The 26,222-nt window shown below is 45.6% G+C and overlaps 1 protein-coding gene across 1 annotated transcript in view; it reads right to left on the bottom strand.

Annotated features, from left to right (window-relative positions):
- Positions 1-26,222, bottom strand: part of CC2D2B (coiled-coil and C2 domain containing 2B) — a 1,912,120-nt gene that overhangs the window by 793,079 nt on the left and 1,092,819 nt on the right. The window lies entirely within an intron of this gene.

Below are 26,222 nucleotides of genomic sequence, written 5' to 3'. Positions count from 1 at the left end.
TAAATAAATAAATACCTCACCAAACCTGCATAAATAAACCTCCTACCCTGAAAGACTGATATGTTAACTGTGGTTGTACAATTACTCTCCCCATGAGAATGACCACTGACCTATGGCCGAGTGCCAATCTTCTAGAACAGAAACGATCATGACTTAAATCTAGGAAGAGGAGGCATTCTTCCCAGTGAGAGGCATCAATCTCTTTGATGATTTTAGGCACAAATAAATAGTGTCAGGCATGTAGGAAGGAATTGTAAACAAATGTTTCTGTTTTCATTTTGTACACTTTCTTTATATTCGTCACTGCCTCTCTGATTGTTGCATTTGCTTTTGCTGCATGTATTCTGTGTTAGGTTGGAGTATAACACAAGATTCTGCTGCACGGTCCCTCGGTCTTGTGTGTGAGCTTACTCAGGGAAATTAGGGAAACTCATTCCGGGGCCCTCTTTTGTAGGACTGATTTACTTTTTTGAACTTTTTTTGTTATTTGCATTTTGTAGCTGTAGTTTACCACAAGCTAAGCAATGAAAACGTGTCCTATATCACTGGACTTTGGGACAAATAGCCCAGCATATGTTCAGAATCAGACCAGATCAACGGTTCCCAAACAAGCTGCACTTAGCAAAAGTCATATTTCCGTTTATATGATGTCTTGATTAAACCCCCTTCCAAACCTTATATTCTTTCATAAAAAGACCAGTTATATTTCGGAATAAATAATAAGTGTAAATAACAGTAAATTGAAAGGGCATCATCAGTTTTGGAAATACATTTGCTATTGTCTTCACGGACAGTTTACAATACTTAAGTGCCACCATCTGACTTATTACTGAAATATTGTTAAACAGCGGAGTAGTCCAGGAGCCACCTTATTGCATGTTATGTGGCGCGGTGAAATGTTAAACTATGTCTTCTTTAGAGTGCAATTCAATTCAATTCAATTAAGCTTTATTCCACCATGAAAATTATAGTCATAAAAGTTCATAGTTAAAATATTCAAGTTAAAAGAAAGGATAAAATAGCAAAGACACCTTACATCAAAAATTTAGTTTACATAAAATCCAAACATATTTCAAGTCCCAATAATTCACCTAAAAGGCAGCCTCCCAGAGTTCGAATGACATGCATTTCCTCAACCGCAGGGCCTTTTAAAAAAAAGTAGGTACGCTCCAGGCCACGTGTTCCTTCTCTAAAAGTTGTAAATGAACTAGTGCTAGACGACATTGCCTAGAGCCTGCTGTCTTAAAACGGGAAGTAACAAAACTTTCCTTAATTCTTTAAAAAACGTACAAAAAAAGACTAGGTGGATGGTGGACTGCTCTGAGTGGGTGTCACACGGACACGGAGGTAACACTCTTAACCAATCATTCATATTGGGTGTAGTCATTAGTCTGTGTACCATACCCAGTCTGAATCTTATCAGCAGCATTCTATCACGTCCACTTGGGACAAAATTAAAGTAAGGTTCCATACCCAGAGAACTAAGCCTTAGCTGGTGTTGGATAACTGTAGGTTTAGAGGCCTCATCTGCTAATCTAACAAAACCCAACATTTCAAGGCACTCTTTCTTCACGGTTTTCTTCGATACTCGAGCCATAGAGCTGGGATATGAGTAAAACTCTGGATGTCTAAGATCGATCATAAACCTATAAATAAACCTAAGCCAGGGTATCTTCAGCGCCCCATCCAACTTAATACAGTCAAGCAGGAAGTCTCTATTTAAGTGGGGCTGCTTACTAATCCAGATCCTATGCCATAGGAGAATTGGCTCAAGTTTGATAAGATCTGCTAAATACAGGAGGCCCAACGCCTCATGGCACACAAAAGAGGACGTGCCAGGAGGGACAGAAAGGATATACCGGAAGAAAACGTTTCCCACAGTTTGTAAGGGAAGGGAATTGGTGATGCCCCATACCCCTGCCCCATATATTGCTGCTGAGGTACACTGGGCCTTGTAAATTTGCAAGAGTTCACCGGGCGGCTTCCTTCCCAGTCTCTTCACAAAAGTAGCCAAGGAGCTGGTCGATCTACTAAAACCCAGTTTTTTCTGCTCAATTGCTCTGGTCCATGTGTCATTGTGACTGAAGAGGATGTCGAGGTACGAAAAAGTAGTTGTAGTTGCTAGCTTCCTACAACCCAGATAGATGTTCGACCTGTAATGCTCCGTGTTTCAGTAACACAGTTAATTGTAAAAGTTTTGGAAAGATTAATCTTTAAGCCCAAGTCAAGCATAAAGGTGTTAAAGCTGGTCAGGACCCTTTGTAACCCATTACCTGTACGCGCCATTAAAAAGGCATCTGCGTAGAGGTGGGCCGGTATAGGTCTCCCTCCTACTTGGAAAATCATGGCCAGTCTTAAGGAGTGCCTCAGCCAGGCCATTGTTGTATACATTAAAAAGAAAGGGGGCCAGGACCCAGCCCTGCCTGACCCCTCTTCTAACAGGAAATCCTGCTGTGCATTGGCCGTCCACCCCGTATCTTGCACTGGCTGAAGCTCCCTCATAAAAACGGTGCAGGTAGGCAATAATATTAGGATCCATACCAAGGTTGGCAAGAATCCCCCATAACCTTGCATGGATTACAGAGTCAAATGCTGCGGTCAAATCAACGAAGACTAAGTATAGTTTCCCTTTTTTGGCTCTTGTGAATTTCCCGAAGATCATTGCCAGGTTTAGACCCTGTTCCAGGGTTCCCAAACCCTCCCGAAACCCATACTAGAGATCGGACAAAACATTATTTTCTATTGCCCAATCCTGTAGTTGCTGCAGGACAACTCGGCCTGCCACCTTCACCATGGAGTCAAGAAGAGAAATTGGTCTATAGCAACTAGGATGTTGGCAATTTCCCTTCTTGAATATTGGGACAATGATGGACTCCGTCCAAGTCTTCAGGAAGGTGGTACAGTCACTTTCGTTGACCATCTGGGTTAATAGTGGGGCCCAGAGCAGGGCATTTGACTTGAACAAGTCAAGTGGCACGCCATAAGGGCCCGGAGCCTTGCCCCCCTTGCTACGGGCTAAAGCCAGTACCCTTTCATCCAGAGTTACATGTAGGTTACCATTGTGTACGCAGAGAGGACCCTGAGATGGCTGCTCATCGGAGGCTGGGCCATTATATAACACAGAAAAGTGGGTTATCCAATCCTTTTCTGGGATTGCAATCTCAATGGAAGGTCATCCACCCCCAGACAGAGGCAGGGTCCTCAAGATCTTCCAGACGGCTGCAGAGTCCTTTTTCTGGGCTGCGGCATGTAGCGACTCCCAGGCTTCCTCTCTCAGTGACCTCTTTCTAGCAGCAATTGTCCTCCTATAAGAAGCTCTAGCCCTCCTTATCCCCTCCTGGGATCTAGGTTGTCTGTGGAGCTCTACCTTCAGGCTGGAATATGCCTTGGTGAATGCGCTTTTGAACCAGCCAGTGGTTTTCGGCCTGGTACGGTATTGAGCAGTCAGCAACTTCCTAACCTCTTTAGTTATCTCAAGGAAAGACGAGTTAAGTCATCTGCAGTGGAAAGCTCATTTAAGCAGATGTTGAAAGCAGTTTTACAGGACACGATAAGCTGCTTAGGCAATACCTCAGGGTCTACTTTGGACCAAGGAAGAGCATACCCATTCATTTTGTTCAGCTCTAAGGAACCCATCACCTGGTTCACATGGTTCTTCTTCACAATGTTTTTGTCTTGTAATTGTCACTTAAGACAAAGTGGATAATGGTCACTCAACACAATAGTACCTATCAGAAAGGACAACAAACTCGGGATAAGGTTGTGTGAAACCAGCATAAAATCGATGGTGGAGACAAAGCCTCTACCAATGAAGGTCAAGGACATAATCACAGGGGTGGAAACAAGTTCATTTGCAAATCTCAAATCATAACAAGACATTAAATCATTGAGATGATCCCCAGCCTTAGTGTGTGAAAAATGGCAATTGAGTACCCCTCTTCCGTATTAGTGCCACAAATCTTCGGGTTAGCTGATTTACACAGTGCACAGTTAAAATCCCCCAGCAGAATAATCACGGTATCCATGGAGCTCGAATTACAAAAGCATCCAGGGCCTCACCAATCCTAAAAAGCTCCATCCCTACCTCTCCTGCAGGTACATTGTTGTAAACATTTACCACAAGCACTCTCTTAGATGGTTTTAAATACAGTTGAATGATCTGGTAGTAGCAATTCCCCGCGAAAAAAACAATGTTATCCACCACTAGCATATTGGATATATACATACATAAGCATCCTTTAGGCCTTCCTAACAGACCCTTCACCGCCGGGGTATTATAGGTCATATAACCAGTAATATGGACTGGCTCCAGCTCCCATGTTTCTTGTAGGCAAAAGATGTCAATACTATCTATAAACTCAACCCATACAAGATTTGAAATCTTTGCACGCAACCCAGCAAAATATTCCAAGAGATTATACTAGTTTCAGACAATACTTTCTGGGTGGTGTGTTTCACTGGGAAAATAGATAGGTGTTGACTTGCACTGGAGGGCAACCCTTCTGTGGTAAGTGGAGTGCTGACATCATTACGCAAATCATGTATATGGGCATTACCGCAAATAGGCCCCGTGGAATTGCACAAAGTAGTACTAGGAAGTAAATTAGTGTCAATACTGGGGCTCAGGAGAGGCCGCACGGTTGCCGGGTCCCCCCTCTGCTATTTTGTCACACTGAGTAGGGGGTCCCAGTCAGTCAACCTTGTCCAGATTATAAAGTGGAGCGTAAGAATTACTGACACGAATCGGGTAGCTGAGATGTGGTAAACCCCAAAGCCCTCTGGACGAAGTTGGGAAGGTTTTGCAGGATGGTGAAAGAACCCCAGTGGCACAATACTGACCCCCTGACTTCTAACTGGCCAAAGACACACCCTGCTCAAAATTGTGCGGACAAGTGCAGGAGATGCAAAGGAGAGGACCACACAGTCTCCCTCAAGGGTCTTATCAGAGTGTCCCACTCACCCTATCTTGCGGGCCATTTTAAAATCTCGAAAAAGCTCACTTGTCAAACCTGTTTTCCCAGTTAAGTAATGTAGGGATCTATTAGGCAGAGTAGACCAGTGTTCAGGCTCCCCTTGTGGGAGCATGGGGACATTCACCAGGACTACTGTGAGTGGTGTAGCTTTGGGCGGGAGATGAAGTACCTTTGAACCCATGGCTCCCCCCCCTTGCTACCCTCTCGAGTACTGGGTCCATGCGGGTCACCTGTTCCATGGTCACCTTGTGTACCAGCTGCTGATAGAAATGAGATGTTGTATTTACAGGGCTCAACTGGCCCTTTTGCCGGTTAGAATAAGTAGAAACCAGGTGACCTGCCAGGGGCTGAGAGGGAACACCTTCAGAAACAGTGCAGAATGTATTAAGTTGCAGGCTTGCGCTAGTAGGACCCCCTGGGGGAGGAAGAAAATGATTGGGTGCTCTGGTCTGGGAGAATTTACATACAGGGGCCTCTGAGACATTAAATGTAAGAAAACAAGTTACTTACCTGTAACTTTGGTTCATCAGTATTGGTAACTTTCATAGATTCCCATAGCTTGTATCATTCCCCGTAGTTGTCGGAATGGGAGTCTCAGTAACAAAATAACATAGCTGTAGGTACAAAACAGAAAGAAAAAGGCCTAGGCCTCATTCCCCTTTTGTAGCATATCAACCTCTTTTTGCAAAAGAGACCAAAACTAAGCAACAGCCAATCAGAACAGCCTCACCCGATAGAACCCTCCTGATAGAACCTCAGAGCCTCAGATTTTCATAGCCGTTGTGTAACAGTAACCACATCTGCTGAAGCCTGAGCTTTCCCAGGGGAGGAGGGTGGGCGCATGGGAATCTATGAAAGATACCAATACTGGGGAACCAAAGTTACAGGTAAGTAACTTGTTTTCTTGCCCCAGTATTGGAACTTTCATAGATTCCCATAGCTTGTGTCAGAGTAGCTAGCAGTAAGCAGTGAAGCACATTTTGTGACAGAAATATTGAAATACCTCAGTATCCATACTTTCATGAGAAAAAAATAAATAAATATCAATTGAAACAGTAATCAGTATTCTCAATAGATACAAAATGTGCAATCATAGGAAGGAGGGATAGTAGGGAAAGCTCATCGCTCAATGGAAGAGGTTCCTTAGAACAGCCGTGTCCTCCTGTGCCAAGGATTCCAGGCAGTAATGCTTCGTGAAGGTGTGCGTGCTGCTCCAAGTCGCAGCTCTTTAAATGTCTTTGATCTGCACTCCCACAAAGAAAGCCGTAGAGGAAGCCACAGATCTTGTGGAGTGTGCTCTAACCCTGCCTTCTAGAGGTTTGCCCACTGCAGAGTGACAGTACAGAATGGCACTGGAGATCCATCTAGCAATACCCTGCTTTGACAGGGGAAGGCCCTTGCGAGGAGCACTAAATGCGATGAATAATTGAGAAGATTTATGAAATCCCTGGGTGCGATCCAGATTAAATTTCAAACACCGCTGTATATCCAGTGGATGGAGTGACCTTTCCGCTGGCGTGGAAGGACGAGGAAAAAAAGACTTGAGAATCACTGGTTCATTGAGATGAAAGTCTGAAGGTACTTTTGGTATGTACCTTGGATTAGCCTTTAGAATCACAGTATTTCTTTGGAACTGGAGATAGGTTTCCTGTATTGTGAGAGCCTGCAATTCCCCAATTCGTCTTGCCGATGTGAGAGCAAGAAGAAGTGCCAGTTTACACGAAAGAAATTTCATGTCTGCCCGATGAATCGGTTCAAAGGGATTCTTCATCAGCTGGGTGAGAACCAAATTCAAATGCCATGTGGGAGGCGGAGGCTTCACCGGGGGAAAGACTCAAAACAGGCCCTTGAGAAACTGCTTGACAATTCTGGCCCAGATGCAGTGCGCCAGTAGCGAGAGATTGCTGCCAAGTGAACTTTTATGGAAAATGAGCCAATCCTGCCTAGCCAAGGACAGGCGATGAGGAAGAACCTGATGAGGCTGAGAAGAGAAAGGGTCAACACTCTTCTTCTGGCACCAGACACAAAATCTTTTCCATTTCAAACGGTAAGTCTTGTTAGTGGAAGGGGCTCTAGCCTGAGACAGAACCTCTTTTATCTCATCTGAGAGGTGAAGGTTTATGAACTCTCGCTGCTCAGGAACCATGCTCTCAGGTGTAAGGAACGAGGATCCGGATGCCAAATCTGACCGTGGGACATTGTGAGAAGATCCGGAATAACCCGCAAAGGAGGAGACAGAGAAAGGAGGTGCAGCTCCATGAACCAGAACTGCCTCGGCCAAACAGGAGCTATTAAGATCATCTTGCATGGTTCCGCCTTGTTCTTTTTGAGTAGCCTTGGAATCACTGGAATGGGGGGAAAGGCGTACACAAATGCTCTCGACCAAGCTATCAAAAGCGCATTCCCCAGCGACCCTCAATGGTGTAACCTGCTTGCGTAAAACTGGCATTTTCTGTTGAACGGGGTGGCAAAGAGATCTATTGAGGGTTAGCCCCACCGATGAAAGATCTCCTCCAAGATCATCTGGTTCAGTTCACATTCGTGGCTGACTGATGACAGCCTGCTGAGTCTGTCCGCCTTCTCGTTTAGCACTCCTGGTAGTTGTTCTGCTTGTAGCGATATTCCGTGTAGGATCACCCACTCCCAAATCTCTTGGGTTTCCTGAGATAACGGAAGACATCTGGTACCCCCTTCCTTGTTTATGTAGTGCATGGCCGTGTTGTTGTCTGTGTGGACGAGAACCGCCGACCCTTGCAGTCGTGGAAGAAACGCCTGCAGCGCCAGCCGGATTGATCTGAGCTCCAAGAGGTTGATGTGAAAATGACGGTGCTGGGGCAACCAATGCCCACTGACATGAAGATCCTGAAGCACCGCACCCCAGCCCTCCAGCAAGGCATCTAAGGTGCTGGATTGGTTACGAAGTATAGACCTTGGGATAGGTTTTCTTCCTTCGTCCACCACAAGGCTGCCCTTCTCATTGCCGCAGTAATCACCACCTTGTCGTCGAATGAGCCGTGAACTTGTCACCATTGCCTGTCTAACTGTTCCTGAAGAGATCGCATCCGTAATCTGCATTGGGGTATCAGAGGAATACATGAAGAAATAACTCCTAGAAGGGATTTGTAACGGCGTACTGAAAGGCACTTTCTTTTTCTCAACAAATGCGACATGGATTTCAGTTTTTCCTGCCTTTCGAGGGATGGAAAGGCCTTGCCGAGAGTCGTGTCCAAGATAGCTCCCAGGAAACGTGCTGTCCTGGTAGGGAGGATAGACAGCTTCTCCCTGTTGAGAGTGAGACCCAGGTTTCTGAATAGGTTCGTACATGCCTTGACTGTTTCCTACACAGCCTACCTGGACGGGGCCTTCAGCAACCAGTCGCCCAGGTAGGGAAATACCTGAAAATGCTGTTTTCTTAGGAAAGCTGCCACTGGTGCCAGCACCTTGGTAAAGATCCTCAGGGCAGAGCAAAGCCCGAAGGCTAAAACCCTGAATTGGAAGTGGCTCTTGGCTACTTTGAATCGAAGAAACCTCCTGTGAGCTGGGTGAATGGGTATGTGAAAATACGCATCTTCGAGATCAAGATTGGCCATGAAATCTCCAGGATTGAGGAGACGTAATATATCCTGGAGAAAAACCATCCGGAAGGATTGAGAAATGAGATAGGTGTTTAACTCCCTGAGATCTAAAATGGGGCGCCACTTCTCCTGCGTCTTCTTTACCTGGAAGAACCTGGAATAGAATCCTTCCCCTCTTTGAGACAAGGGAACCAGCTCCACAGCTCCCTTGAGGAGCATCTGATGAACTTCGAGCTGCAAGATACACAGATGTTTCAAAGGAATGGCAGCAGGGTGTTTGGAAGGAGTATTTGAGTAAACTCCAATGTATGGCCCTCTTGAATGATGTTGAGCACCCAACGGTCTGATGTTATCCGTTTCCAGTTGTGGAGGTATAGAGACACCCTGCCTCCCACAGATGTTGTTGGGGAAGTGGGTACAACGGTCAGAGCCAGAACGCCGCTATTGTCTCTTGGACGAATCACGTCCCTGGCGATTCTGCTTTCCTCTAGCATTGGACCTAGAGAAAGACAAGATTTGGTCTTGTTTTTGCTGGTAAGGTTGTCAATACGATTGAGACATTGATCCATAAGAAGAGTACCGTTGTTGTTGGTACGACCTTCTGTATGAAGTAGTACTCCTTCCTTTAGATCCCCTGAAAGGAGCCTTCCGATACTGAAGAGTACCGAGAGACCTAGCCATCTCACATCCTTTTTTATCTCTTGAAGGGCATCATCGATGTGCTTGCCGAATAATGCCTCACCATCAAAAGGGAGGGATTTTGTTTTGGACCTCCGTCCTGAACCACGTCGCCCTGAGCCATTGTTGGCGACGAAGAACCGCTGCGCCAGCCAGCGACCGGAAAGCCGTAGTGGCAATATCCATGGCACAGTCTATCACCTCTGCCAATGTCGCTTCCCCTTTCTGCAGTATCTTCTTGGCCCTTGGACTCCTGGGGAAGTTGGTCCAAATATGGTGATAGATCACACCATAATTGGCAACCATATCTGCCAAGGATCGCCAATACATTGGACACTCGCACCAGAAGACTTGCCATAGAGGAGAATCTCTTCACCGCATTATCAAGACGCCTACAATCTTTATCAGGAGGCGTTGTCAGGGGTGCCGAAGGATTACGAGACTTCCTCTGTGCCGCTTGCGATATAACAGAGTCCGGTTTCGGCTGACCATTCAAAGATGCCTGACCATTCTCAGGGGCCTTGTACTTCTTTTGTAATTCTTTTCCAGGCGTGGCAAAACTGGAATTACCGTAGCTGGGTTTTTCATTGCCTTTAGACCCTTCTCCCAGACATTGCTAACTGGGTATTGACTGGGTCACCTTCCTATAGGGTTCTTTAAAATCATAGAGGAAGCATTTGTACAGAAGGCATAGGTAGTTTGAACCTACTAGATGCTCTCTCCATCAGCTTGTGAAAACCCCCAATACCCACTGGGGGAGAGTCCACTGGGTCCGGATTAGGAGACGCTGGGTCCGGGATCACGTAATCATCCAATTTCAAACCTTGGTTAGGCCTGTTATCTTCATCCTGATCCCCATCCGAGGAATCATCATGAACGTCCTGGATCACTGGAGGTATACTTGGAACAGGTATCTGTGGCTGAGAAAACACCTGGGATGGCATTTCCGGAGAAACCACTATTGAAGCCGTGGGATCAGGTATTGCCTGTACTGCCGGGACAGAGGGAACAGGAGGCGGAGCCTGAGAAAACCTGGCCCTATAATCCTGTAACATGCCATGGAGATCTGCCAAGAGGGAAGAAGGAACTGATACCATCTCCTGGCCTGTGCTCTCTTGACGTCGATAAGACTGCTGGTAAGAGCATTCATGCAGATACTCGCCCTCAGAATCAGTGATGATGTTGTCAGATCAAAACCCAACGACGAGATGGGCGTCGTCGACACTGCCGTGGACGAGACTGTAGATGCTCCTGCCATCGTCGTCGTCGTCGAAGCTCTCGTCGACGAAACCGTCGTCACCACCGCCGTCGACGACATCCTCGTCGTAGTCGCTGTCATCATCGATACCTTCGTCAACATCCTCGTCGACGTCACCGTAACCGTCGTCGACGCTCCCGTCGACGACTGCACCGTCGACGAGCCTGTCGATGGTGTAACTTTTCCCACCTACGATTTAGAAGCCTTCATCAACTGAGTCTTCTGCAGCATCGTCGACGACTTGGAACCTTTCTCTGACTTCTCAGATGACAGAGAAGAGGGCTTCTTAAACATCTTAGCAGCCTCCACCACTGCTGTATCTGTGGATAGTCCTTCCCTTTCCTTTACACTGTGGTGAGGAGATTTACTAGGACTCCGGCTCTCAGACTCACAGCGGGTCTTTTTTGAGGTCTTAACTGGATGTTCTGAAGAAGATGAGGGAGAAGCCCTACCCCTTTTGACTGACCTTCTAGATGAGGCTGCAGATGAAGGGTCCTCACTGTCACTTGACAGAGTTTTCTTCCTTGACTTTAATATCTGGAGCCAAGTGAGGAGGCGTCCCTCGCGGTCCCGTAGGGTCTTCGAAGAGAAGGTGCGGCAGATCTTGCAGTCTGCAGCCTTATGATCTAGATACAGACAATAAATGCAGTCCTTATACCTGTCTTCCACATACAGCCTTATCTTGCCACTGGTGGAACAATCCTTTGAAATGGGCTTTCTTCTCCTTGTCAGACATTTCTAGATGAAACACCTAACAATCCTGAAGAAAAAATGCAGGTAAAATCCTGAAATAGAGTTGAAGTGAGCAGAGCTCAAAGGAGACTCCCTTAGCACAATGTGCAGTTTAAAACCTGAGGCTCTGAGGTTCTCTCAGGAGGGTTCTATGGGGTGAAGCTGTTCTGAATGGCTGTTGCTTAGTGTTGTTCTCTTTTGCAAAAAGAGGTGGATATGCTACAAAAGGGGAATGAGGCCTAGGACCTTTTATTTCTCTTTTGTATCTACTGCTATGTTATTTTGCGGCATTTGTGTCACAGGATTAGTCAAGGGTTCCATGGTAGCAGATTGGCTATTGTTGAGTTGCCTGGTATTAGCCATTGTTTTCCTTTTCTTCCCGGGAGGTTTCAGTCGGGAAGGTTGATTGTTTTTGGCTTTCTGGGCCCTTGTGACGACTTTAGGTCTCGCACCCTCCTTGTTTATTGCCTGAGATTCATGCGGGGTAATTGCCACGAGTGAAGGAGATGCAGGTGTGGAAGATATCGTAAGGGAAGTTGTGACGGACGTATTACCTTCCTGAGCATGTATGTGCGGAAGTGGCCCTACTCCCGTAGGTTCAAGAGCCAGCCTACGTTCTGTTAATGCTATTTCATGCATTAAAGCTGACTCTGCCCGGTTCAAAAAGGCATCCATAGTGCCCACCACCCCCTTCCCTGTGAGTGACTTTCTTTTGGCCATGATGTACAACTCCCAGTTTTACACAAGTATGATAATACCAGACTGCTGAAGCTCACAGCTTTAATGTCCCAACCACTTAATAATACACTTGGGAAAAAGACGTGGATAAGCGCAACAAAGTCTCACTGGTGAGATGTATTGGGAGTCAAATGTCAGCGAGGTGGCCCTGCCCGGTCTCTAATGGCACCTGACGGGCTCAGACAGGCCCGCCCCTGGCCCTTGGTCCGGGCTTCATCCCGCGCACGTCCCCGCTGCGGGTGGAGAGGCAGCGCTTTAAGCGTGGTGGCCACGCGGCAGCTGAATCAGTAAGTTTGCACTCTGGGAGACAGAGTCCTCTCCCAGAGTGGTGCCGATGACAGCAGGTGTTTCCAGCAAGGATATGTCAGCCCTGGGACCGCGTCCCTCCAGGCGCCTCCACCACCACGGGAAGAGCAGCAAGCAGCAAAAAGGCAGAAATCACGAGGGCAGGCAGCAAGGCAGGAAACAAAGGAACCCAGTAGTCACAACATAGAGCCAGCACCTCCTCGTTGAGCATTAAGTAATTGAGTGTCCAGCTGCTGTCATCTAAAACTATCTCCGGTTTAATGTTAGACAAGTGGGCAGTGTTATGGATGGGAGGGAGCAAGCAGAGTATTTGTTGCTCCTCAGTAGTGATAGGCTAGCACCACGTAGCAGACTCCAATGAGAGGGTGGCGCCACTGACCTGGAATTTGAGGCCCAATCTGACGAGCTGATCAGTTAGTGAAGGGCCATCCCAGGCACCTCCACGGTGCTGTAACAAGCTGCAACACGGGTCTCTGCACACCATTAACACCTGCAGCAAGTGTGCAGGTCAGGCCAAGTGCCACCCGCACGTTCCACCACTGGGCTTCTCACGGGTGCAAGTTACTCACGACAGGCACCAGAGAGCCTCAGACATCAAGGAGGAGGGGGAGGGAGGAGAGCACCGAAAGTGCAAACACACCAGCCCCGTCCACTGGCTCGAGGAGCTGCTCCATTCTTCGAGGATATAGTCTGTACCGCTCAGCTTAAGGAGAGTGGATGGATTCACGGTGAGGACCCACAGGCTGCTACTCCGGTACCCCCGCTCCACTCATACGCAGTCACGGTAGGGGTGCTCCAGCCAACCACAGGCCACACGCCGTGCAGATGATCAAAGGACGTCAGACGAGGTGGTGAATGGTGGCAAGAATTGCAAGACCCGAATCCAGGGGCTCAATTATCGCGGCAGCCGATCTAAGGGCAATGCGGTCCGGCGTAGCTGCAGGCAAGTTCGCTGTAGTGGAGGTACCTCCCTCAAGGCCAGACATGCGTCGTACTGGTTTTAAAACTCATTCTTTAGAGTGCATTTAATGATATATGCCACCTGCATAAGCAAATCATGAGTGCCACGAGAATAGGAGTGAATTACTAGTAGGGTATACTGAAGCAGTGCTGCCACACTTTAAATCATTAATTCAGACAGAACTAGCTCATCTCAGCAAAACTGATAGTGGCCTAGTAGGCAGTAGTTTCACTTCTTAAATAGGCAGTCATATTTTACTTGGAATAATGGGGCACTTTATCACAGTGTTATGTTTTAAATGTGTTGTAAGAGCACTTGTCATCATGGCTATCATCATTTTAATAGGCTGAATCTGCACTTCTCAATGGCATCGCTGTCTGTCAGTGGGACAGTTCCAGCTCTTCTCAGCAGGCAGTGACATTCTATAATGGGACAGTTTTAAAACAACTAAGCATTGTTACTATTGTTTTAGTGGAGCATTACTATAAGTCCCGTTATAGTTTAAATAGAAGAGTAAGGGTACTTTTTAAAATGCATGCTAGATATGTGAGAAGACAGCATCAAAACTTAGTCTGCCTCCAATAGACCCACTACCTCAATTACCTCCAACCCACTCCACCCTATTCCATCCCACTCCATGCCACTTTACGGCACTGCACTCTATGAGACTCTCTGCTACTTAACTCTGCTCATCTGTACAATTCCCTACTCCCCCCTACTCCACTGTACTCCAACAAATTCTGTCTATGACACTCTACGTCTCCCACTCCACTCTAGGACACTGGCAACTGCCACATAGCAACACTCCACATAAATACACTTCACATCATGCCACATAAATCCAATCTACATAATTTCACTGAACACCACATAGTCCCACTCAACAGAATACCACTCCACACTTTTCCATTCCACATCACCTAATTCGTCAACAAATCACAGAATGCAACTCAACAACACAATTACCCAGCACACCACATACATCTAACCCACACTAAAAAATACCACCTAATGCTACAAGAATCAACAAAACACCACATAATTAAATTCCACAATATTCCACTACACAACACAAAATACCATTCCACATATTTACACTCCATGAAACACAATCCCATTCCATATAATTCAACTACACTCAAAAGCACATAATTACTATCCACATAATTCCAATGCACACCATACCACATAAATCTACTACACACATCCACACCACACCACAACACAACACACAATTCTACAAAAACAATAATACTCTCTCATATGGTGTACTTCAGGTTTTCAACCATACCTTTTCAAGGTTTTCATCCCTGAAACCCACACTATCCTCCTCTTCTTAGTGTGTCTTCTGCATTAATAGGTGATCCCTCTTTATAAGTCTGTAGCCTGCTCTCCCCTTCTTTCTCTCTTTTCTTTAGTAGTAGTGAAGTTAGAATTTTGGTCCAAGTTAGACTTTTGGTCTAAACTTAGACCTAAAGTCTAACTTTACTACTCGTAAATGCCCTTATTGAATACCAAAAGTTGTAAAGTTAGACTTTTGTTTCAGATTACTTCTGTGAATCGGGCCCTCAGTCTTCTATACAAATGCTCTTCTGTGTTATCAGATTGGCCTTTAAAATTTAGGCTAAGCTTGAGAGCCAGGGCCATAACTTAAGATCTAGCATCCAGCATCCAGATACTACAGTAGGAGCCCATTTCTTGATGGAGGGAGTCTCAAGAGCTGGCACAGACCATAGGTCATCCTCATCTGTCGAGAGGGACAGAATCTCAAAGCTCAATGGTTTAAATTGGCAAATAAAGTCACCCACCACAATTTTCCTAGAGTTGCTTGCCAGCGAAGCTAAATGCACATGTAGTTGTTCTAATACTACAGGTTCCTTAGTGCCCCCGGCAGATCTACAATACACATTATAGAAAAAGTAGGCTTCACCCTAGGGAACTGATAGACATACACACAGTAGGTCTCGGAAATCCACCTTAACCTCACTCAGCACACCTGACACTGTTGTCTTCACCAAAATTTTAAGTCCCTCAGAAAGCCTATCCTTCCTTGCTGTTATGTCTTTCTTTGAGAAGTTGGCATAGCCTGCAGGGTGAAGGGATGCAGGGACCACGTCTCTTGGAATAGGCAAAAGTCAGATTGCTCTATATACTCACACCACTTTAGGCAAACGAGTTTTGAGACCAGAAATGCTATATTCCAAGAGATGAGCTAAGTCTGGGTATCTGGAGTTGCGGCAACCGATCATTTAGTTTTGTATGGTGGGGCAATTCCTGCTACGATAATTGGCAGATAAATGGTGTTGGTGCCACCTACTTGGATTTTAAACCAACTTGACTAGTGCGTTGACCCACTATGGGAGTTTTCAGGCTCTCATAATTAAGTGGCAGCTGCCCTGCCACTATTCGGTATGCTATGGGACAGTCATTCCTTTTATCATAATGGCGGTCATGTTCACAGGCCCCACCTTATGCTGGCCCTGGTCACTCCTAACGTTACTAATATGGGCGGTGGAGTCCCTGGTGCATACTCTCTCTCCACTGAGAAAAGTGGAGCCCCCTATTTCAGATCTCACAGAATTAGGGCCAGGGACTAGCCACTGCATTTCAGCTAAGAGGCAATCTACCTCAGCAAAGTTGTCAAAACAATTTTTTGTCAGTATGGAAAAGATGTCACCATACATTTCCTGGGCTATGCAGAACATAGTCAATAGAGATGGTATATACTCCCTTTGTACCTGCTGGTAGGTTTTGGACTGTTGTCCAATAGAGGGGCAAAAGAAATAGCCCGGGGGTTAGGGCTCAATATGGGTCCCTATTAGTGAATTACTGATGCTGCTAAAGAAGACACTTTGGCGCATTTGGAAATTTAAAATTAATAATGATGTAATCGCCATCTCAGTCCACCCTTTCAGACCCAGTCCGAGCCTCTCTTCTGGCAAAGAGTACGTCTTAGATTGTGCATGGGGAAAACCTTTAAACCGTGCAAGCCACCCCAAGAGTTTATGATGGAGCTCATCATATGTCTCCCTCTATCCTTCCCGCAGATGGGGGACTTCGGTGAGGACAACTACATATGGATAAGATGCTGGTGAGAGATTTATCACTAGTAACTTGGGGTTCCACCTAGGATTAAGCAATTCAGGATAACCAGTACGAGACAATCCATCAGCAGCATGCTCTACCTTGCCACGGTCAGAGCTGCCTGGGTGTAGAGAGGAGCTAGGATTATTACAATCTGGGCCATTCCGCCCCCAGCCTTGACTAGGGGAGTCACACAGTTCTTTACTCGCAGGACGTGATGTACGGGAAGGAGGCCCCGGGAAAACAGTATAGAATGCTCCTTATTTCTAGATCCCTGCACAGCTCTAGACTCCCTAGTGGCATTGGGGTTGGTTATATCAAGCACAGCCTGTGTCAGTCTACTGGCACCCAATACCTTCTCTATAGCTGCAGGGTGGAGCATATTGGGGTTAAAGGCTCCACTAGTAGCTCCCTAACCTTGCATAAACAATCATCCATAAATTGCTTAAAGCATTCAGGCAAAGCTCCACCACTAAACGTTGCAGGATGTAATGAGCGGCTCTTTCCTATGGTGTGACCATGTGGGTGCTTGGGAGCAAAGTGCCTCTTGGTTTCTACGGCCTTAGGGCTATCTATTTTTCCTGGCTCTCTCTGTGGGTTGGCCTACGCTATTTGTATGTGGCAGGATGACATTCGTAGATTCAATTTCTACCACTCCTGGGTATGGGCATGGTGGCATGGGTGTGGGCTCCGACATTGGCATGGAAGATGTTTCTAGATCGGACCCCAACTAAGCATGGGCGAATTTTGCGAATCTCGCGTTCGCGAATTTTGCGGATTTGCGAACTCGCAATCCGCAAAATCCGCGAATTCTCGCGAATTTGCGGATTATTTTTTTTTGTGTTCGCGCGGGTTTCTGCCAGTTCGCGAGGGTTTTGTACAATTTCGCAAACGCGAACTTACCTGTCGGGTCGCAAGTTTTGCGAACTTGTTGTTTCTACGTGTCCAGCCTGTTTGGGACACTCTTCTTCATCACTGCCACTCTCTGTCACCACTGCCACTCTCTGACTACTCATGCCACCCTCTGGCCCACCCATGCCACCCTCTGTTTCATCACCGCACCCTCTGGTTGTCCAGTGTACATTATTTTCGGCAAAGCAAAGCACACCTTCCCTGCCTCAAGTGACCTGAATTAATTTGGGGCTGATTAATGTGTCACAGAATATTTTTTTAGCTGGCACCTGCTTCCTTAGTGCTTCCTGATTAGTGATCTTTTGCACTTGCTAAGTGCTTTCATTGTTGCAAAATTAGTTACAACACCTGCCCTGCCCCAACTGACAATAATGAATTAGGGGCTGATTAATGTGTCACTGGATTTGAACTTCCAGCCTGGCTCCTGCTTGTCTGCCTTAGCTGTAATTCAGGACCTTTGTGTAACTATTCTGAGGGTCAGAGCAGGGTCACATAATAGTTGCAAGTAGGCAACTGAACTCTGGAAGGGCCCCTCAGGAAGCACTACAGGAAATGGCTACTAATGATGAGCTTGAACTTTTGAACCTGGTAAGTAGTTTCAGTTTTGCTAAGATCGTATTTCTGCAATTTAGCGCTTATTCGCGGGGCGCAAAGTTGAACTTAGAAGCCGCGAACTCACGCGAACAGTGCGAGCAAGCCATAAAATCCGCTGCTCGCGGATTTGCGGATTTTGCTGGAAATTCGCGAATCTCGCGGATTGCGAATTTACCGAAAATCCGCAAAATCCGCGAGCGTAACGGATTTTCCGCCCATGCTTAACCCCAACTCAGCTGCAGTCTCTGAATGAAGGAGCAGCCAATATTGGTGAGCTCGATCTCTGTGCTAATTACCCCAATAGCTCTATGTAACATTCTACCAATTGAAGTAGCCTTAAGCGGGCGCTTGTGGGCTGGGTGGCTGTCCATAGCTTTCCCTTTACCCATCTTAGCTAAAGTAACTTACTTCAGCAAGCACAATTTGGCAAACCAGCACCCCCACCACCCCAGGATATATATAAGAAGAAGATTAGCAAACTCAAAAAACTACTAAACAATACAAATTCTTCTACACAATAATGCCATTGCTACTTCCTAGGTGGCCAAGGTGACCAAGGCCACAATAGTCAAATAAAGGCCCACTCCACTTGGGGTCTCTAATACATTGGATGGTGTCTGCCCCCAGGTCAATAGTCAATTGTAGTCCAGGTAGAACTGACTCTTGCTGGAGATCATGCCTTATACGTTCTAATAGTCCCTTCCAATACCAGAACGCAGTCAGGGTTACTCTTTGGCTTAGGGAGGGACAGTTATGATAGACAATCGAGTAGCCTCTAGTAGAAATAGGTAGTGTAGAGCCCCCTGACCCGCTATATGTATAGTATTAGTATGGGATGCCCGGTGGCTAAGCAGGTACTGAGAGGCCAAAACGAGGAGGCATTACCAGGTCTGTGGTACCAAAAATAATACCAGTACCTTTGCTCAAGGATGATCCTGTTTTGTCCAACCGCTGAGCCAAGGGGGTGCCTGCCCTGCTTTTCCTGTCACTGACGGGTGCAGGACTGGGCTTGCCAACACACGTCCCATGCCGCTGGACTCCAACTGCACTTATAAACGCTGGCCACAGGTGCTGTCACTGATGCAGAGCTCCACCTCCTTGCCCTGTATAATCTGGGGCAATTAGTCCCCTTGTTGCAGCAGAATTTGCTGCCCCCGCAACACAGGGTTCCAACTGCGCTAACAAGCACTGGCTACAGGTGCTGTCACTGATGCAGGGATCCTCCTCCTTGCTCTGTGTGATCTGGGACAGGTAGTCACCTTGTGGCTGCAGAATTCGCAGACCCCGCTACGTGGGAATCCAACTACACTTATAAGCGCTGGCCACAAGTGCTTTCACTGATGCAGGGCTCCTCCTCCTTGCCTTTTGTGATCTGTGACAAGTAGTCCCCTTGTTGCATCAGAATTTGCGGCCCCCATGCCGCTGGACTCGAACTGCGCTTATATGTGCTGGCCACAGGGGCTGTCACTGATGTAGGGTTCTTCCTCCTTGCCCTATGTGATGTATCCCCTCGTTGAAGCAGAATCCCCCCCCCCCTTCGAGGTATCATTCTTGCTGTTTCAACCAGTCTGTTCCACATAATGGAGATCTGGTTAACCTCGACATGATAATTGGTAATGGAGGGTTATACCCCTTATTCACAAATAGTGAATACAATTCAGGTTGTATACGGATTATGGTGCAAGAATTAATAGCCATTTATAGGTGAATCAGCAACATGTCTGCAAAATATGAGTCCTTGAACTCACACAAAAAACATAACTACTCAGACCTCAAAAACACCAACTACTTTCCCATAAACTCACAGAACATAGCAGCTTCATACAACATACCCACGCATTACCCTTGAACAAAAACCCAGAATTATGGCCTTGTGCTTCCTAATAGGAATGGAATCTACTCGAAAAGAATAAACTAAAAGCGTAGTGTCTTCACTAACATGTGTACTATTCATGTATGCTCATGCAGAAGCTGTGAAGAAAGGAGAAATTATTGGAGTGATACTGGAAGAACTGAGGAATACTCCCAAGAGAAGATTCCAGACAAGGGGAAGAAGAAGATAACCGGATTTGCCATCAAATAGGAAAGCATACTGCTATCGAACTGGGCCAGGCAATAGCATTACTAGACAGGATGGTAGAAACTACTATAGTTCACCTGAATCTCTAGGAGTATCTGGGAATGAGTAAGACTACTGAATGCTTTCAGATTAAAATCTCTTATTTTCATAGCCACCTAAATGCCCCAGGCCAAATCTATGAAACATATAAAAATAGAAGGGGACAACCAGCAACACATCAAAGCAATATTTTACTCTTATTCGTCAAAAACATGTGATCTAATATATGCATGAGGATGACTGATTTACAATAGATGAACATCAAGGAGATGTAATAGTTGGAGTATACTCCCTGGTATCGCATTTGAAACTCAAGGAAAACTATCTAAGAAAGAATGCTCTCAAACAAGCACGTGTGCTCTATGAACCATAGGACGGGACAAAGAGACAATGTCACATTTTATTCCTTTGAGGAGCAAACCCAAGTAGTGGCACAATACCGACTTAAGCTTGAAGTCAAGTATGATATAAAATATATTGGTTGAACCAGAATACAAGAGAGTGATAGCATGTTGTCATTCGTCAAAGAACGCCCCAATGATCCCAGTTATTAAGATCGATAGCTCCTTCACATTAGTAGTTGCTAGTGGAGAGGTGTGGTGCAGCGGCCAGGGCAGCTGACTTTGGAGCACAGGGTTCGCGGTTTGATCCCAGTCTCCGGCGTCAGATCAGCCCAGCACCATGTGACTCTGGGCAATAGCTTACTTAATTTCCACTACAGCCCCCAACTCCTTGAGACCTGTACAGGTGAGTAGTTTGTGCTTTACAAATATGATTTAATCCTGTTTTTTTCAGTGGGCCTTATCCACAGACTTTTTGCTTTTTGTCCTCCTGTTTCTGACTTGTTTTTGTTGGTTTTTCTGACTCTGGGCACTTTACCATCGCAAAGAACGGTGATGGATTAAACCCAGATCTTTTGACTTGGTGTGAGTGTTTGATTGGTTCAGATACTCCGTCCATTACCACCCCCTTTTGCACCGCTTTTGGCCGCCATAAGTGTGGCAGGGTATACTCAGACGTGAGTCCCTTGCTCACTTTGCCACTGGATTCAAGCAAGCCGGGCTGAAGACGGCTGGAACGCCAGAAACCGGTCTTCGGAAGCCTGTTTCCGGTCCAGGGAAGGCATGGCTTGGCAGTTCGGGCTGGATTGTTCCCATGAGGCACAGGGTCAGACTGATTTACATATAGCCATGTCTGAACTGGGTGGCAGAGTGGGCTAAAGAACGGGATGGATTAAACCCAGATCTTTTGACTGGGTGTGAGTGTTTGATTAGTTCAGATGCTCCGTCCATTACCACCCCCTTTTGCACCACTTTACCACTGCTGATCAGTGCTAAAGTGCATATTCTCTACATGTAAATTGTGTTTATGGATTGGTTTTTCCATGATTGGCTTAATTGACTTGCTACTAAGCCCCTAGTACAGTGTACTGTGTGTGCCCAGAGCCTGAAAGTCAAATTCTGCTAGTGCGCCTGCAGAAACAAGCAGAATTTTAAAAGGGTCTAAGACCTGCCACTGCAGTGTCTACACACAGTTTCTACTGCCATGTCAATCTGGCAAGAGTACCCACGTGACAGGCCCCAACCTTCCCTTTTCTTACATGTAAGACACCCCCAAGGTAGGCCCAATGTACCCCTGTGTGTAGGGTGCAGTGTATGTGACAGGTAGGCCATGTACTGGTATGTGTGTCATGTGCTGATAGTGAAATACAGTGTATTTCGTTTTTCACTATGGAAAGGCTATCTGTCATATAAGATAGAATGGGAGTTTATTTATGAAATTTTTTAAGTATAACTTCCCATTGCGGCGTGATAGAAAGATGGACTTCAATATGCCTGAACTCAGAATATAAAAATTCATCTTTTAGTAACAGTGATTTTTATATTGTGTGTTTGAAAATACCAATTTTAGAAAGTGGGTATATTCTAACTTAGCTATCCTGTGTGCCTCTGCTGGTTTCTGGATTGACTGTCTGGCTTTGGAGTGACAGGAGCTGGGGATGTACATTCTCTTCAGACAGCAACTGGGGGATTGAGGTGTGTCCTGCCTTTCCTGAATGAGCCAGGGCTTGACCGAATAGACCGGGGCTGCATTTAGAGTAGTGGGAGGAGATTTCCCTGCACCTGAATAGGCCTGGTCTGCCTTACACAATGCTGTCTCCACCTCCTGCCAGGAAGCTAAGCCAGAGAGGACAGAACTGGTTTGGACTGAGCACAGAGCCTCTCTGCCACAACAGAATGAAAATAAATTGAGTATAAACATTGGGGCCCAGACCCCTGTACTTTAGATTAATACTGGACTCCAGAGGAACTTCTGCCAAGGAGAAGAGATGGGAAAACCCAAGGAGAAGTACTGCCCCTTTGCTGTGGGCAGTGTGGGCTTGGCCTGCAGTGGCTGTTTCTGCCAAGGAGAGGACTGAGACTTTGCTGTCTGCTGTGTATCCTGCTTCAAGAAAATCTCCATGGGCTTGGTGTAGAGCTTGCCTCCTGTTCTAAAGTCTCAGCAACACAAAGACTTCATCCATCCTCTCTGTCTTCCTTTACCTGTAACTGCTGTTTCAGCTCCCACAGAGGAAAATAGCAACACAGGCGAGCAATGCCGTAACCTACATTGAAGCCGCGGGCACCTCTCCTGAAGTGCACGACGAACCGCTCTGACTTGCACCACAAACCCGAAGCCTGCCGATGACGCACTGTATCGACTCCGAAACAGTCACAGAGGCTGCAGCCTGCACTGGAGCTGAAGGCACCACTCGTGACGCTCACGATTCACCGCTCTGACTCGCACCGCAGCCCCAACCTCACCGTTGTCAGTGTTTCATCATCACAGCGCAGATACCTGACGTAGGTGACCTCTGGAATCCATCGACCCCGCATCGCCGTAAGGAACTGACGCCTCGACGCCACTGCCCGGCAACAGTAAGGAACCGATGCCTCACCCCCCCTACATCACAGTAAGGAACTGATACCTCACCTCCACTGTGGTGGTAAGGAACCGGCGCCCCCCGGCATCAACGAAGCATCACCTCTCCGACGCTGTGCACCGTCTTTGGTTTCATGGTTTACAAGATACCGTTATTTGGGGTCCGTGTGACTCCGGGCTCGACACCGCGCACCTCGTGGTCGGCGTCGTACTTTGAGATTTTCAGCTGTCACGATGTCATAACAGTCTCAGGTGGAGCTATTTGTTGCTACAAGCTTTATTTTTGTAAATAACCTATTTTTGGTGATATATTGATAACTGTATGTTGGATTTTGGTTGTTTTAGTTTTGTTTGGTTTAGATAAAGATTAATTATTTTTCTAAACTGGTGTGGCGTCCATTTGTAGTGTTTTCATTTTATTACTGTATGTGTGTACAAATGCTCTACACACTGCCTCTGAGATAAGCCTGCCTGCTCGTGCCAAGCTACCAAGGGGGTGAGCAGGGGTTGTCTAAGGGTGTAACTCCCTTAACCTGACTAGAAGCAAGGGTCCATACTTGGACAAAGGTGCAAACCGTTGGCAACTAGAGACCTCCATTTCTAACAGTACTGGATTATAGAAATTATATCAGTTGTTTCAGAACATGTGTGGTACAAAATGCACATCATGAAGGACTCATGAAAAAGTTGGTTCCCAAAAGTATAACATTTTTTTTTTTTTTTTTACAGGGTTTTATATAGCGCTAACTTGGCCCGAAGGTATTGGGTATCAGAGCACTTTACTTAGCACCAGTTGCGTTACATGAGAACACAATCATTTTCATTAGGCACGGGGAGATTAAGTGATTTGTCCAGAATCACAGGATATTCAGCGTCATTGCCAAGACTTGCACTTGGTTCCCCAGATTCAAGGTCTACCACCCTAGCCGTTAGGCCAAGTCTTCTCCCCACTCAATTCAATTCTTGACGTGGCTAATTGTTTTTTCATCCAATGAATACCCCCCTGAGTCTTAGAATTATTTGAGGATTCCAGCTCGCTTATATATGCCCACATCTTGGGCACAATAATAGCACAACTGTGTTTGTATCATGAATCAGGTAGCAGCTGCAAGAAGACTATGAGGCACTCTCAAAAGTCAATGAGATATTCATTACAAATGATGAATTGGATGAGCACATGTCCTAGACAGGAACACATCAAAAACATCATAGATGGTGTGGGTTCTTCAAGATTCTCCACAGTGGAATAAAGATCACACGAGAAAACATGCTTGTAAACCCAAGCACGCAAAAAATAGGAAACAAGAAGCAACATGTTTTTGTGGCAAGGCTAAGCTTAGACCAATCACCGTTTCTGATGTCTTCTACTACACAGCTGCAATGCATTGGTTCCTGCTGAAAGAAATGCAATATAACACATTGCTTCTGATGTAATTGTAATGTTCGGGTTCCACCAGAGTTAATACGTTTCAACTCGCAATAATAAGGCCTATTTATGTTCTTCCTAAGGACAGCTTTAACGTACCGGTATTGTCTAACTCATTCCCACAACATCCTCCTCGAAACTTGTTTTCATTTCTTTACCTCTAACAGGCTGGTCATAATGTGTTTCAAAAATGTTTTCATGGAATCCCCTAGCTCTACTTGTTTTATCTTAGGTGACATCACTACAGAAACTGTGTAAATATGAGCCCAAGGAGAACCCTGAGCTACTAGAGGCACAGCTGTGGGGCAATCAGCCTTTAAAAGTATAAACACATATTTATCATTTGCTTGTACTGCTGGTACATATGTTTTTTATTTACTTTTCTAGTAACATAAGATATTTTTAAAGAGGAAAATAACACTGTTGAATACAGATTGTACACTGTGAGATTTCTCAGACACACATTCTTGTGTAAACAAAAGTCATTCATAAGGTCACGATAACAATTGGCATTGCATATTTAATTGAAAATAACATCAGAAAATCATAGCTTTATGTCAAAAATCCCAATGCATTTCGGGTTTAAACACAACCCTTCATCAGGTGATATATAAAAATAAAGATGTGGGATATTTAATCTTGATATGTCGACGTTCAATGTTGAACTTTTCAGGATCTACAAAACAGCAACAACAAGGTCTATATTTACATCTGTCGTGCATTGCATATTAATGATTGAAAAGCTAAGGAGTGCCGCCAGGAAGATACCAACTTTTAAAGAAAGAGTGCTAAATTTAATGTGTTTTGAAGCGCATCCACTTTAGATCCAAGTGAATGTTTGTGCACCCATCGAACAACGTGAATGACAGAAGATACACCCATCAAGCCACATAGGTAATTTAAAATAAGTGATGTGAGTTAAAGCCACGAACAAGAGACTGGAAAATATGAACCAACGACTGTCAAGCCATCGTGCATGAGAACTGGAAAAAACCCTACGTGAATGGTACTCATTACTAAGTACAGAAAACTGAATACTGTAGAGTCTGCTTACGAAGCATAGCAAAAGATGCAGCGCATCCCAGTAAATCACTCCGAATACGACAGCAATCTTCAGAAAACAACTAGTCCTGGTGCCCTAAAATAAAATACAATAAAAAGAAATGGAGCCAAAGGCTTAGTTCTGTGAGCTGTACGCATGAGGAAGTGATATAAAAGGCAGGCATGCAGCTTACCCAGACGAGGAGGAAAAGTCAGTTGGATATGTAATCGCCCATCAAAAGTTTCTGTAAAGAATCAAAAGATTCTATGAACAGAGGCTTCTTCAGTGGCTCAACTCAAAAGTACAAAAGATTCTAGAATGAAACAAGCTTAATCTCCGTAACATACCTGAATGTACGAACGCTGCCAAACAGTAGTTTGAGCCCGATCTGAATCCGCCCAACGTCTCACGTGATGCGAAACTTGGGAAATACTTATGCTGCAGCGTGACTAAAAATCAAAAACGGACTCTGGTGAAAAGCAACTCACTCGCCTAACAGCGCGGAAAGTAAACAGTAATCAAATAGACTCCCAGGTCCAGTTTCATGACTGGCATCTGATCATAAACATTATTTCCTAATTGCGTGCTAAAGGATCGAAAAACGATGGAAGAGGAAGAGAATTGGGAACTACTTAAGAGGTTATGGAGTGTTCTGAAACTACTAATGAATGATGAAAATATTAATGAAAAAAACAAGTCCTACACCAAAAGTGGAAAACACCACTGAGTGGAAGAAAAGAGAGAGGAGAAAAAAGGAGGAGACAACAAATACATTTTGTTAAAAACTGTAGTTTTGGAGGTGCTTAAATAGGAAAGCCAAGATACATTAGTAGAAGACAAAGAGAAAGAAAAAAGAAAAAGAAAAGAGAGAGGTCCCAGCATACTCACGTAAAATCTATGTA

This window comes from Lissotriton vulgaris, chromosome 5 (assembly GCF_964263255.1).
Source record: "Lissotriton vulgaris chromosome 5, aLisVul1.2, whole genome shotgun sequence".
Taxonomy (NCBI): domain Eukaryota; kingdom Metazoa; phylum Chordata; class Amphibia; order Caudata; family Salamandridae; genus Lissotriton; species Lissotriton vulgaris.
Note: the sequence above shows the minus strand (reverse complement) of the source record. Positions and strands in the feature narration are given on the sequence as shown.